Source organism: Pinus tabuliformis, chromosome 5_2 (genome assembly GCF_031772625.1).
Source record: "Pinus tabuliformis cultivar Carrire ecotype Pingquan chromosome 5_2, CPIR1, whole genome shotgun sequence".
Classification (NCBI taxonomy): Eukaryota; Viridiplantae; Streptophyta; class Pinopsida; order Pinales; family Pinaceae; genus Pinus; species Pinus tabuliformis.
Window position 1 is genome coordinate 338,293,154 of NC_142306.1, and position 14,612 is coordinate 338,307,765.

The 14,612-nt window shown below is 33.6% G+C and overlaps 1 pseudogene; it reads left to right on the forward strand.

Annotated features, from left to right (window-relative positions):
- Window positions 1–5,187: 5,187 nt before the first annotated feature.
- LOC149158861 (UDP-glycosyltransferase 72B1 pseudogene) lies at window positions 5,188–7,065 on the forward strand (annotated as a pseudogene).
- The last annotated feature ends 7,547 nt before the right edge of the window (window positions 7,066–14,612 follow it).

Below are 14,612 nucleotides of genomic sequence, written 5' to 3' on the forward strand. Positions count from 1 at the left end.
TTCACTTATCACAATTCTAATTATTATTGGATCATGGTTGTTATTATGAGCTAATATTATTATTATAGTAATAATTCAATATATTTGTGATTATTATTATTATTATTATTATTAATATTATTATTATTATTATTGTCATAATAATATACTAATAATCATAATATATTATTATTATTATAATAAAATAATATAATAGTAATTATTATTATTATTAATATAATAGCTATTATATTATTATTATTATTATTATTATTATAATTATTATATTTGTATATTATTATAATAATATAATGATATTATAATATTATAATTATAATTAATTATATTATTATTATTATAATATAATAATAAATATTTTTTATTATAATAATAATAATACAATATAATTGTTATTATTATTTTTATAAAATAATATAATAATAATTATATTATTATATTTTTGTAATAATATAATGATAATCTAATATTATTATGAGTTATTATTATTATTAATTAATATTACTAATATTATTAGGAGTTTATCTTATTATTATTATAATGTTAATATAATATTCATAAATAATATATATATATATATATATATATATATATATATATATATATATATATATATATATATATATAATGTGGTTGTTAATATTTATATAGTTATTAATAATTGCAAATAGTTGGTATTTAAAAAAAGACCCATAATAATTATTAATGTGGTTGATATAAGTCTATCGATCTATATAAGCCCCAAGGGTTAGCTCAGTTGGTCAAAAATCGTGCCTCGTCATCGGGAGGTCACAGGGTCGAATCCACCCGAAGCCCTTGGGGTCAGGTCTTGCAGTAGGCCGAGGGGCGATTTAGCCTAGCTATTGCCCAGATTTTTCCGTGGACGTAGTGATCACTCACTGACCAGGGTGCTCGTGAACCACATGCAAAAAAAAAAGAAAAAGTCTATCGATCTATATCAACCACATTGGAAAATGTGGTTGTATATATGTTTCATATAAGTCTATCAGCGTTTATCAACCACATTGGTAAATGTGGTTGTGCTAGTTTAATTTCAACTACTATTCGTGCCCCTAGGTATGTAATTTTTTTATTTAATTGATGAATAAATAAAATAAAGAGAACACCAATTTATATAAATAAATACAAAAGAAATTAACACATGCAGTCCTGATCTCAGTTGCATTCATTCCATGTATCTATGAAATCGTTTTTCCAACTGCTACTAAGAAATGTTCCTCAGCTCCCCAGTAGCCATATTTTCAAGACAACCTCGGCATGGTTCGAAGACAATCCTTTGTCTACCTGCTACTAGGCTTAGCCTCCTCTCTATGATTGTTTTCGCCTCCTCGGTATGATTGTGTTGGTCCAGTGGACTTTTGCATTGTGTTCCTTTGGCTCCATAATGAAAATTTCCATGGTTGTCATGGTCGCATTTGTAGGCATGGCAGAGATGTTCGTTTGATTTAATCAAAGGCACAGATGCTGTGGGCTCTGTATTTGAAATCGTGGACAACTCTACATTTGAAATTGGTCGACCTTAAGGCTCATGATTTTGGTATGTTTTACATACTTATTCAGAATATTATTCACTGTTTATGCACCATGATTTGGGAACCCTTGTGCAGTTCAGAAATTTGTTGCTAATTGTTTCTTATCACAGTCTCACTAAATTTGATTAACTCCCTTCATAAGACACTAATTTTGTATCTTCCAAACCTTTCCCAATGTGGTGATTTAGGAATTCAAAGAGAAGCCTGGTCATGGTTTCTATTTTTAGCTGCATATATATGACCTTTGTTTTATAAACTCGGGATTTGTATTTTTTGGTGAACATAGTAGGTCACTAGAGGCCAACCCATGAAACCTTACGAGCGGTTTCCTTACCTCCATAATGTCCTCCCAGCCATTTCGGCATCCAACCATCTTGGCATCCAGCAAGATTATTCTACCTAGCCCAGCCCTGGTCAGGTGATTTATTTCTCACAGTTTGAGTGATTTCAACTAACTTGGGTTATCTTATCCTAGCATCGTTAAAATCTAGCTTAATTAGTAATTTGGATAATATTACTAGATTAGGTTGCAGGATTTTCCAAAAGCTTCCAAAACTCCCATTTCGAAAACGATGAATCTTCCCATTTGCTAAATTCACAGTTCTAGACACCAAACCTAAAATTCAAAACATGGGTTCTATGCAATGCCTTGGTTTTTGAAATGGGTATGCCTAGGATTTCACTCTAAAGACTGGGGACTGGTATCTTTTGGGTCCATGACTTTCTCTCCTAGAAAGGCAATAAGGGAAGCCTGATATAAATTAAGTACATCTCTTATCTCATCCTCTGTCTGACTAGGAGTGTAATAAAACTGCCCAATTTGGTCTTTGAAATGATTCAAAATGTCTGAAACAAAATGAAAAGCTATACAAGTTAAGTACATATATGATCTCATCCTCTATCTGACTAGGAGTGCAATCAAACTACCTAATTTGGCATTTGAAATGATTCAAATTGTCTAAAACACAATGAAAATTTATAAGACCTTCGAGAGAGAAAATAATGAAATTGCGTATTTGAATTATACTGAGATTGAAATTTTGCTATTATGTTGATGGTTTATAAATAAAACATGGACATATACAGAGTTTACTAAGTCCACATATTGCCTTCATACTGTAGAAAGTACAATATATAAAGTATAAACATGCTAGGCATTATAGGTAAGGATTTTACTATATTTATCTGATTTACTTATGCAGACTAAGAGTTACTAATATTTACCTGATATTAAATATCAACCTATGATGTAGATTAAGAGTCGCTTGTTATACCAGTTGATTCAGTGGGGTTAGAGTTTGCAATTGTTGATTCAGCAACATTCCTTTTCAAATGTAAATACATAGAGTTTTTGACAGTTTTTGAAAGCATTCCTTTCAGGTCTAATCCCTATGCCATATCCTCATCACTTGGCTCCAAGTTCATCCCCAAATTTGTATGTGTATTCAAGTTCATCCCCAAATCAGTATGTGTATTCAATTGATTGAAATGAAGTTTATAAATCCATTAAAAGCATTGGCATAGAAAGCATCAATAGCAAAGACATAAGCAGTTGCAAGGATAGCAGGAGCAAATCCCTCACGCAAATCACAAGAGTAGTGAAGGTAGTGATGAGTGGACAAAGAAGAAGGTGAAGACAATGATTTACATGAGGGATAGCAGGAGCAAGTCCCTCATGCAAATCAAACGAGTACTGAAGGCAGTGACGAGTGGACAAAGAAGAAGGTGAAGACAATGATGAGTGGACAACGAAGAAGGTGAGCAGGTGTAAGAGTACATGCAAACTTAGCCTTTTGAAATACTTACTTGACATGTAGAATACTTACTTGACAACTCTACATGACTTTATCTTACCTTATGACTTTACCTTACCTTATGCATCATATATATATATATATATATATATATATATATATATGTGAAGCAAACACTTTTTGTTGATGAAGTAATGCTAGTATTACTTCCTCTTTTCCAAAATAGGATTGATATGAACTTTTTTAACTTAAGAAAATTAGGGGAAAATATACTAAAAATGCACATAATATATTGTTTTGTCTCGGGAAGAGGCCACATAAGAGGATGAAGTGAAAATCTATGCATATTAATAAGATGATGAAGTGAGAAACTATACATATTTAACAGTCACCAAAAATAGTAACCAGATTAAACATTAATAAGATGATGAAGTAAAAAACTATGCATATTTAACACTAGCCAAAAATAATAACTAGCTTAAATAGCTTAAAAATAATGTTAACAATCCCATTTCCATTACTATAGTCGCTACCTTGCCTATGGCCAAAACTAATAAAACTAATAATTAATAACATTTACTCATAATCCATAAAAACTAATACCGCTGTTGGTGGCACTCTAATCAACTTAAAAATATTATACAATAAAACAAATAAATAAATAAATATATAAATATATATATATATATATATAAATGGTCCCCCGTACCCACCATATATATATTAATCACATACGAATCTTTCCGAGCAAAACTATACTATTAATATGGCCATGGCATCATCCATATGTCTGCGCTGACGTTGCAAGCAAATGTAAACTGTTTTATACAGTCGTTGTGTGTAGCTCATTTGCCAAGTTGTCGAAAACAACAAAAGCGTGCTCGATCATAGACTGTTTAGTTTTGGCTTGTTTCCCAAGTTATTGTGTACAACCCAACCGTCTTCATAAGTTCATTTTATTTAATTTCTGCTCCATCTTTACAGAACCCACCCTTCAAATCGGGGCATTTGCTGGTTGAATTACAGAGAGATTCATGGAGTGGCAAAAGCCTCATGTCGCAATATTCCCAAGGTTTGGGTCGGGCCATCACATCCCACTGCTCGAGCTTGCAAAGCGGCTGACTGTGTACCATGGCTTTTCTGTCATCTTCTTCACCGCCAAATGGATGGGAGCCTCTCCTCAACAAATCTTACCTTACCTTATGCATCGTAAACCTTATGCATCATAGATGTATATATATTATGTGAAGCAAACACTTCTGGTTGATGAAATAATGCTAGTATTACTTCCTCTTTTCCAAAATAGGATTGATGTGAACTTTTTTAACTTAATAAAATATATTGTTTTTCCGCCTCTGGGAAGGAGGCCAAATCAAAAAATGAAATGAAAATCTATGCATATTAATAAAATGATGAAGTGAGAAACTATGCATATTTAACCGTGGCTAAAAATAATAACCAGCTTAAACATTAATAAAACGATGAAGTGAAAAACTATGCATATTTAACAATGGCCAGAAATAATAACCAACGTAAATAGCTTAAAAATAACATTAACAACCCTATTTCCATTCCTATAGTCCCTGCCTTGCCTATGGCCAAGGCTAATAGTTAATAACATTTAATTTTAATCCATAAAAAGTACCACTGGTCGTGGCAATCTAATCCGCTTAGGAATAGTATACAATAAAACAGAGACAAAATATATATATATATATATATATATATAAAAAATGTTCCCCCGTACCCACCATATATATATTAATCACATACGAATCTTTCCGGGCAAAACTATACCAGTAATATGGCCATGGCATCATCCATATGTCTGCGCTGACGTTGCAAGCAAATGTAAACTGTTTTATACAGTCGTCGTGTGTAGCTCATTCGCCAAGTTCTCGAAAACAACAAAAGCGTGCTCGATCATAGATTGTTTAGTTTTGGCTTGTTTCCCCAGTTATTGTGTACAATCCAAGCGTCTTCAAAGATTTATTTTATTTAATTTCTGCTCCATTTTTACAGAACCCACCCTTCAAATCGAGGCATTTGCTGGTTGAATTACAGAGAGATTCATGGAGTGGCAAAAGCCTCATGTCGCAATATTCCCAGGGTTTGGGTCGGGCCATCACATCCCACTGCTCGAGCTTGCAAAGCGGCTTACTGTGTACCATGGCTTTTCTGTCATCTTCTTCACCGCCAAATGGATGGGAGCCTCTCCTCAACCAATCTTGCCGTCTTCGTCAGGGAGCAAGATCCGCTTCATAGAGCTCCCTGATGTTCAGATCGAGGGGAATCATGCTGAGATGCCATTTCTTATACGCATACCCCTACTGTTGGAGAAGGCTAAAATATTAGTGGAAGATGCTCTCACATCCTTTTCGTTTCCTGTCTGCGCTTTCATAATCGATTTTTTCGGCACACCCATGTTGGATGTTGCCTCCAAACTAGAAATACCTTCCTACATATTCGTCCCTTCTGCGGCTTTTATCCTCTGCATCACGCTCTACTTGCCAACACTTGCCCACAACATTGAAACCTCCTTCAAAGATGTGGATATCCCGATCGAAGTGCCGGGCCTTCCGCCGATTCCTGGAATAGATTTGCCGGGCCCTCTTCAAGACAGATCTGATATTTCATTCAATAGGTTGATTCAACATTCCCTTCGGCTTCACGAAGCTTGTGGAATTCTGATAAATACATGCCAGGAAATGGAACCGGAACAAGTAAAAGCTCTCAAGGAAGGAAAGGTTCTGAGCGTTCCCGAAAAGCGGCCTTCCATTTATGCCGTTGGGCCGCTCATATCTTCGTCTCTGTCGGAATATGACAATAACTATGAGAAGGAGGGCTGCCTCAAATGGCTAGACCGCCAGCCCGCCTCGTCCGTTCTGTTCGTTGCTTTCGGGAGCCGCGGCACGCTGTCGGAAAATCAGATTAGGGAACTTGCTCTGGGGCTAGAAGCAAGCGGGCAGCGCTTCCTTTGGGTGTTGCGTAGGGAGCCTCCTCCACCAACTGAATCGGCGATGACGGCCGGAGCAGACATGAGGGAGGTTCTACCTGAGGGTTTCGAGACTCGAACCGAGGACCGGGGATTTGTGGTGGATTCATGGGCGCCTCAGATTAGTGTCCTCTCTCATCCATCCACCGGCGGTTTTCTTTCTCATTGCGGCTGGAATTCAACGATAGAGAGCATGTTACATGGAGTGCCAATGATCGCTTGGCCTCTCTTTGCTGAGCAGAAAACGAATGCCTTCTTTCTAGTGAAGCAGATGAAGGTGGCCATTGAAGCGGAGAAGGGGCCAGATGGATTGGTGAAAAGAGAGGAAGTGGAAAGAGCGGCTAGGGAATTAATGGAAGGAGAGGGGGGCATGGAAATGAAGAAGAGGATGGCAGAATTGATGGAAAAGGCCCGGTTTGCAATGGCAGAGGGAGGGAGTTCATACAACGCGCTGGCCAACGTGGCTTCTGTTTGGAAGGAAATGCATGCCACTAAAACACCACCTGCTACTTCCGAGATTTCACTCTCTCAGGAGTGACAGTTTCTTAGCTGCATCGCCATGAGAGGAAAGCTTTCATAGACTGATGATGCGATATTATATCTGGGTGTGGAGTTACAATCCCATCATTGTGAATATTTTATTTGGGTTTGAGGATTTAAGTTCCAGTATTTAGTATTTTGTTGAATAAAGATCCATGGTATATCGAGTTCCATTTGTTCTTTCCAGTTTGGATTTGATATAAGAGCAACCATAAATTTACCTTAACTCCGGGTTTATTTTAATTTTATTGAGTCGTATTTCTGTCACCGTGCAGAAAGAATGCTCAAAGTAACACTCAGCTTTTATTTTAACTTTATTCAGTCGTATCCCTGTCATCGTCCGGAAAGAATGCTCAAAAAAGCACTATGAGACCATCATGTTTTGCCATTTCACTTAGCTGTAAAGAGCTCAACTTTAGATATTATCCGCAAAATTGTCTGCAATGTGCATCCCAGCATAGAGATTTCCATATAGCGTTATACAATGATACATGAATTTAAAAAAACAATATTTTCAATTTTCGCGTTGAATATATAAATTAATTATTTTATATAAATTAAATAATTTTATAAACTTTCAGTGAGATTTATAAATATAATTGAAATAAAAATTTATTAATATATTATAAATGTAGTGAAGGGATAAATAGAATTTTTTTTGGGTTAGATTTTAGAATCTTGTGATTTATATTGTAAATGAGATTGTTTTTTGGATTAATTGCATTATTAAGATTTAGTGGACATTTTTGAGAATAAAAGTGAAAAAATTAATCAATAATAAAAAATAAATAGCAAGAATACATCATGTAACCATCATGAATTAGCTATTAAATTAATTAAGATAATATTTAGTTATAAACTAGGTATTAGAAACTAGTCTATATATATAAATAATTAATGTCAATAATATTATAAAAGGTCAAAATGTGCAGAAAGTATTAGAATATTGATTAAAATAAATTTAATATTTTAATTAATTAATTAAAAATTATATTAAAAATTTAAGTATTTAGAATAAGAAAATTCATTTAAAAAAACATGATATTTATATTAAATTGAATTAAAATAAAATAAAACAATTAATTAAAATTCTATTAAGAATTCAAGTAAATACTAATCAATAATAGAAAAAGAAATAGAAAAAAAAAAGGAACGGGGATCAAGAAGAAAAGTTCAGAATCTAATTCCTACTTAATTTCTAACAATCACTCATGTTGAGATGATGTGTAAATTTCTACATGTTTATTTAAAATCATGTGTAAATTTTGTCATTGTGCAAAGAGGTGCTCTCTAGGTTCATATAGAGAAAACATTGTAATGTCTTGTTCTACCTTATCATCCCCTGTCTTATTAAACATTTTGATTGGGTAAAATTACATACAAATAACAATAAAAATAAAATAAAATAAATAATTACTCCAAAAAGCACTCTTCAACCTCATATGGTAGAGATATTGTGATGTAATCTAAACATCTTCACTTGGAATATAGTCTATTTAAAAGAGAAAATTAAACCAACATGAATCTATATAACCCTTGCATACCCTTTAGACGAAGCATCATCTTCAACTACATCCAAAAGTGAGTAAGCTAAATGATTTATACGTTTGCAGCCAAAGATAAAACTATTTTTTTGTTTTATTAATTTTCCTTGTGCTTTTGTTTCAATCCAAATGAACATAAAATATTAAAGTCTTTGATGTTGAGCATTCAAGACCAGATATCTTCTTGGCAACTAATTTATACAATGTTATAGGGTCATGAATAGGCAAATGTTCTTATTGCTCAATTAAGAACTTCCCTATAAAATAGGACGGTGGAAAAAACCTAAAAAAGAATTGGGAAAAATGAATATATATATTTTGAGTGTCTAGATAGTAAAATCAGAAAAACATTTCATTTTGAAATGTAATGCTTTCACAAACATCAAAAAAAAATTATAATCTATACTATGAAATTTTAATTACTAAAATCTCTATTAAGATTTTAATGACTAAAATCTCTCGACCAGTCTCGTCGCGAGGTTTTCATTGCGAATATCAAATGGGCTTTGAACACCCCATGATAGATATTTGCAGTTCCATGAAACTTCACACCAGCCATTCTTAACCACCATTCCAATCATCTTCACGGTAGTAAACGCAGCTGTATTACGAGGCATTCATGAATTCAGTATTATTTTTTCGTGACGCCAGCGAATGCTAGCTACCTAACATTCCGTCTCTTGCCTCAGATTCAACGGCAATTGCTCCGCCTTCCTAGTTTTTTTTGTTTTTTATTCCCGTTGGGAGTTTTATATTTGATATCAGCCAGAAATTTGGGCTTCCGTTTGGTCGTGTCGGGCCTGGTCAGATACAGATTCTTTTCGAAGTCCTGATGGATATAGATTAAATTAAAGTTTGTGGATATGGATTTGGATAAAAAGGCAATTGATTATTTTTTTTAATGTTTTTCGTTTTTCACTAAGGGAATAGGAAATTCTTATATAGATAAAAGTTAAGTGTAACTTATCCGGTCTAAAGTCGGTTGTTTGTTTGGGAAGTATGGTTAGGTTTAAAATTGGCAGGAGTTATTTTTGGAGATGGGTGGTTATCTAATATTAAAATTGTTAATATTAAAATTAAAATATTATAACTCATAATTAAATTAATTTTGTTTTATTTTAATTTTAGATTTATTAAGTGTTTATAGTGATTAATTCTTTTTTCACTTAAAAAAATTATTTTAAAAAATTTAATTCATTTTAATGTCATAATTAAAATAGATTTAAGTTAATTATAAATTTATATTAGAGTTATGGTTAATAATATTTTATTGATATTATATATTATTTTTTTTATGAGGAAAAATGTAATTCTATTTATATGGTAAATAATATTGTATTTTGCATATACACAATCAATTGTGTATTTAACAAGATCTAATTATATTTATTCAATTGTTAAAGAAAGAAAAACTGGCAAGAAAATAAACATATGTATATCATTTTACCACGATGATCTACAATACCCCAAAAAAATAGATGGATAAAGTTACCCATATTCTATCAAAGAATCCAAGAGAAACAACCTCAAAAGCTCCACAAAATAAACTATTGCAGAAAAACATGCGAGTAAAACTATGCATTGTTTTCATCCATGCAAGGCTTGTGATAAAATCTAAAATTTTCATCGTTTATGGCTTCCTCAATTGTCATATCCCCCAATCTAGCTGAAGGCCTTCCTTAGAAAACTTATCTACTTCCTTGCTTAGATCCCTATAGATGTGAATACAAGAAAAATAAACATAAGTAAGCTTGATCCTTTGCAAATCCTCCAGAATATGAGTTAGATGTATATTGTGGCATTGTTGAATCTTATTAACCCAATTAATGACCAACAAAGAATCACCAAACACATGAAGTTGATCACATCCCTTTTATCTTGCAAAAGCTAGTAAAGAACGACAATATAACAATTCAGCCAAATTGTTTATTCCTCTCATGATCCCCATGTTGATTTTGAAACAATGTTGTTTAGGTAGGTGTAATATAAGATCTCCTTCACATCGATGATCATCCCCCTATTCAAACCCATCAATATAACCCCATGGCTAATATTTGTTAGATTCTTCTAGAATCACAATTGAATTCCGAGGAGAAAACATGGGCCAAGGAAAATGAGACAAAATATCCAAAGCTTCAGCGATGACTTGCTCTCGAAAGTATAACTTATTTTCAAATATTTATTTATTTTGAGCCAACTAAACACCCCAACATGTAAACAGGGGTAGAGTCTGAAATGGTTTGGTATTCCTATATTGTGTCCAGAATCTCCACCTCTCCTCAAAGGAAGGCCCTTCCCGCACACAATATTGGCTAAGAATAATGTTGCACACGTACCTAACTAGAAAAAAGAAAAGAAAATCAACAAAAATGTGCTCAATGGATTCACCGTTTGATTTACATAATGGGCACTAGGGTGGCTTGATCTTATGATGCTTCTATAATTTTTCCTAAGTAGGATCTTTCTTAGTAAGTAAACGGTACATAAAAAGGAAATATTTGGTCAAGATCTTGATCTTCCATCCACCTTTCTACCACCACTCCTCATTGTCTCAACAATAGCCATATTCAGATGAAGATACCCCAACTTGGGAATATTAATGCCCATAAGAGAATGAGCCTAGACTAGCTCATCCTCATCCCAGGAGAGTCTTATGTGACCTGCATCAAGGGTACCCAAGAAACCCTTCCATATTTTGTGATATTCTAGATCGATCTGCTAGGCTTCAATTGATAGCCATCCTTGACGTTGGATAGAAGTACAATTTCGGTTATCAATTTGAGAAAATCGAGAGAAATCTCTGTGCTTGAGTTGATCAATAAGATCTTGAGGCAGACAATGGTTTTGACAACTACTTGGCCAAGGATCCTAGCCCAATCTCACTTTCAAACCATTTCCCACCTTCCATGTAAGACCTAAGGCAATAAGATCAAAGGAGTTGAGAACTACACATCAAATGACAGAAGAATGGAAACGTGGCTTGTCTCTCAGCCTAGTCTAGTCACAATCCAGTCTTCCAATGAGAAAGGGTTAATATCCTTATGAAAAAATACCATAATCCATAGGTTGTGAGTGGACAAAAGTCTCCATCCATATTTTGTTGCAAGAGCCTTTGAGAACATAAAAATGTTCTTAAAGATCTTATTTTTTCTAAGGCTCCTCATCGGATCCATGATTTTGACATCCAGAACACAAGAATGGATTCTAGCACCAATTTCACGAGAACTAACCTCACTATTATTAAAAACCACCTTAAGCTCCATCCTTTTAATCTTCTCATCTTCCTTCTTGTAGCACTTGGGTTTCAGATGGAAGCCCAAATATTTTAAATGGAATTCGTGTGAAATTATCCCCCATTAATATGTGTGCTTGAACTATCTGTATCTAAGATAATGTATATGTTTGATCTCTATGTACCAATGTTAATATATAAGTGCTTTGGAGGTTGTTATTAGATATAGTCAGAATTGATCTGATCCTATATATGTGCATTAATTACGAATTTGAATGTAACTGGGGTGGTCCTCATGTTTGTACCAAGTTGAAATTGTTAGTTTGAAGTTGAAGGTATCATAGAGCTAAGATTCTAAGACTACAAAGAAAGTATTTTGATAATGGGGTGAAGTAGTTGGTGCTTCTTAAATATTACAGAATAGTCGCACAAAAAAACTGTAGACATCCATATATCATAAGTCATCCAACCTCATACAAATTTGTGCCTTCAATGTGTAAATATTCTGATCAATCCTTGGACTGGTGGAATAAACTAAGTGTAAATATATTTAACGTAAAGTATTTAGGTGACATATCTAGTGGATCAACATGATACCCAGGTCCTCCATCTTTGACAGGGTGTTATATACATCTAGTAGATCAAAGGTTTAATATGGACCCTAACATTGGTTACAACAAGTTCTACATCAGAATGATGCATATGAATTAATAAATAATTGTGAACCTCATAGATGCTGAGAAATGTGTCAATGAAAGCATGAAGTTTGAGGCCATCAGAAGCAAGGACATCTAGCTCTTGGAACAAGATACAATTTTGTGGAGATATATCTAGGCTCGATACCCTCAGATATAATATCTTGTAGAGAAAACTAATCTAGTCAACAACAAATTTGAGTCTGGAAAAGGTGTGGTACATCCGAATCCATCCACATTTTGGATGAATAGATCATGATGTAAAGTGACGCAGGTGTCTGGATCGATAAACTAATTTGGGCCTAAGATAAATTTAACACCATCTGGATCACCTGGTCCTTGGATACAAATGAGGGTCGATCAAGAACTAGTCACCAACCTTGGTTACAAGGTGGATAACCAAGTAAATGTGAAGAATTAAAGAGTATGGAGTTTTAACATTTTTGTGTATAACAAGAAAGGGTTTTAAAATAGGGGATTAAAGGCTTATCACCTTCAGAATTGAGCTCGAGGTTACAATCCATGGTCGTGTGATGAAGAATGAGTTAAACCATGGTGTTGAGGAAATATGAAATATGAGGTTTTGTGCATAAACATTGTAGTGCATTGTTTGGGTTTGAATTGTGGTTATAATGTAGATTAAAGGGTGATTGCTCAAAGGCTTTGTATGTTTGAAAAAATTTATTCTGTTCAAGAATATTTAGAATATATTGCACCAAAGATCTAAGGGAAAAAAGAATGAGTACTTCCTAAGAGGACTTTGCCCCAACAACATCAATCTTTGGTATTATAGCATAGAAAAATTAAATTGTTTATTGTTTATAGAGAACTGTTGACAACACTAGAAGAAGATTAGTGTAGGATATCGGCGTTGGAGAAGAGTGAGAAGGCATCAATAAAATTGTTGAATCATTAAATGGAATATGGAGACACAAAGATAATAGATTTAATTGTTTAATAATAAATATAAGTATATGTATTGACAAGTCAAAGAAGGAATAATGGAGTTCTGATAAGGAGATAGAGAACAAAGAATATTCTACAGAAGCAGAGAAAATTCTAGCCAAGGATCAGAACTGGGTAGATTTTCCAATAGATTCTTAGAGAATATTGGTAACAAAAGAGTCTTGCAACAATTGAAAACAAAGAAATCAGAAAATTTTCTTGAAGTGAAGATCTAATTTGACATGTAAAATAACGGTCTTTATGATTTACAATTGATGGGTTAGACAAAGTATTTGTTGATTGTAGATAGCAACAGAAAAAGAGAAATAGAGTTTGTGGTAACCCTTGTAGCAGAGATTGCATAATAGAGAAAGAAGAATTACTTCCAGCTAAGGTTGGGTAGAATTTGTCAAGACAATTCCATAGTGGTAGATGTCGGTAGAGTTGTCCAAAGAAAGATCAATTGAAGATATTGAGAGTGAGTAAACATGTAAAATCCTAGAGGAGCAAATGAAGCTCATGAGGTTCTAGAGGAGAGCGCCAGTGTTACCAAAAGGCCAAATTTAGAGAGAGAATATTAATGAGGTACTTGTAGCAGGGCAAAACAAACATGTTATTACAGAGGCTTAGTGTAGCTCACAGGTGGCTAAGAGACGTTCATAGAGGAAGAATAAACATGAGTATTAATATTCATGACAAAGGGTTCAAATGAAAGACAACAAAATGGAGGAGAATTCTAAATAAAATGGCACAAAGATGTAGAGGACAAGTCAAAATAAATTTGAATAAGAAAAGGTTGAGATGAAGGAATAAATCAACATAATGATGATGCTACTATAGTAAAGTGGAAAATACCAGATATGTGGATGGATAATGAAGAAATAGGTTACACGGCCTGTTAAATAATTATTTACAAGAAAGATGACGAAGTTGGAACACATGATGAGTGTTTGGTTGAAGGAAGAGGAACTTAGAGAAGTTGAGTATGAGGAAGAATAAGTTCATTATTGTGAACCAAAGTACGGAAGTATACCTAAAGAATAAAATCAAATTTGGGATCAATTCATGAAGTTCTTGGAAGGATCATATCAACATGAATATCTGATAATAGGGACACCAAGGAAGGACATAGAGCCTTATATTTTTCAAACTAATAATTTGTGTATGAATGTAGGTTTTGAAAGTACCAAATATGGTGGAAAATCATTAAAATTTATAATAGAGATAAAGGAAGAACTAAATCAAAATTATATTGGCATAGAGTGGGAGGCAAAATTGGTTTATAAATGCAATCAAAGTGGAAACCATACGTAGTGGACAAATGCAACTAGGGAAAAAAATTTGGAAGAATTTGTTA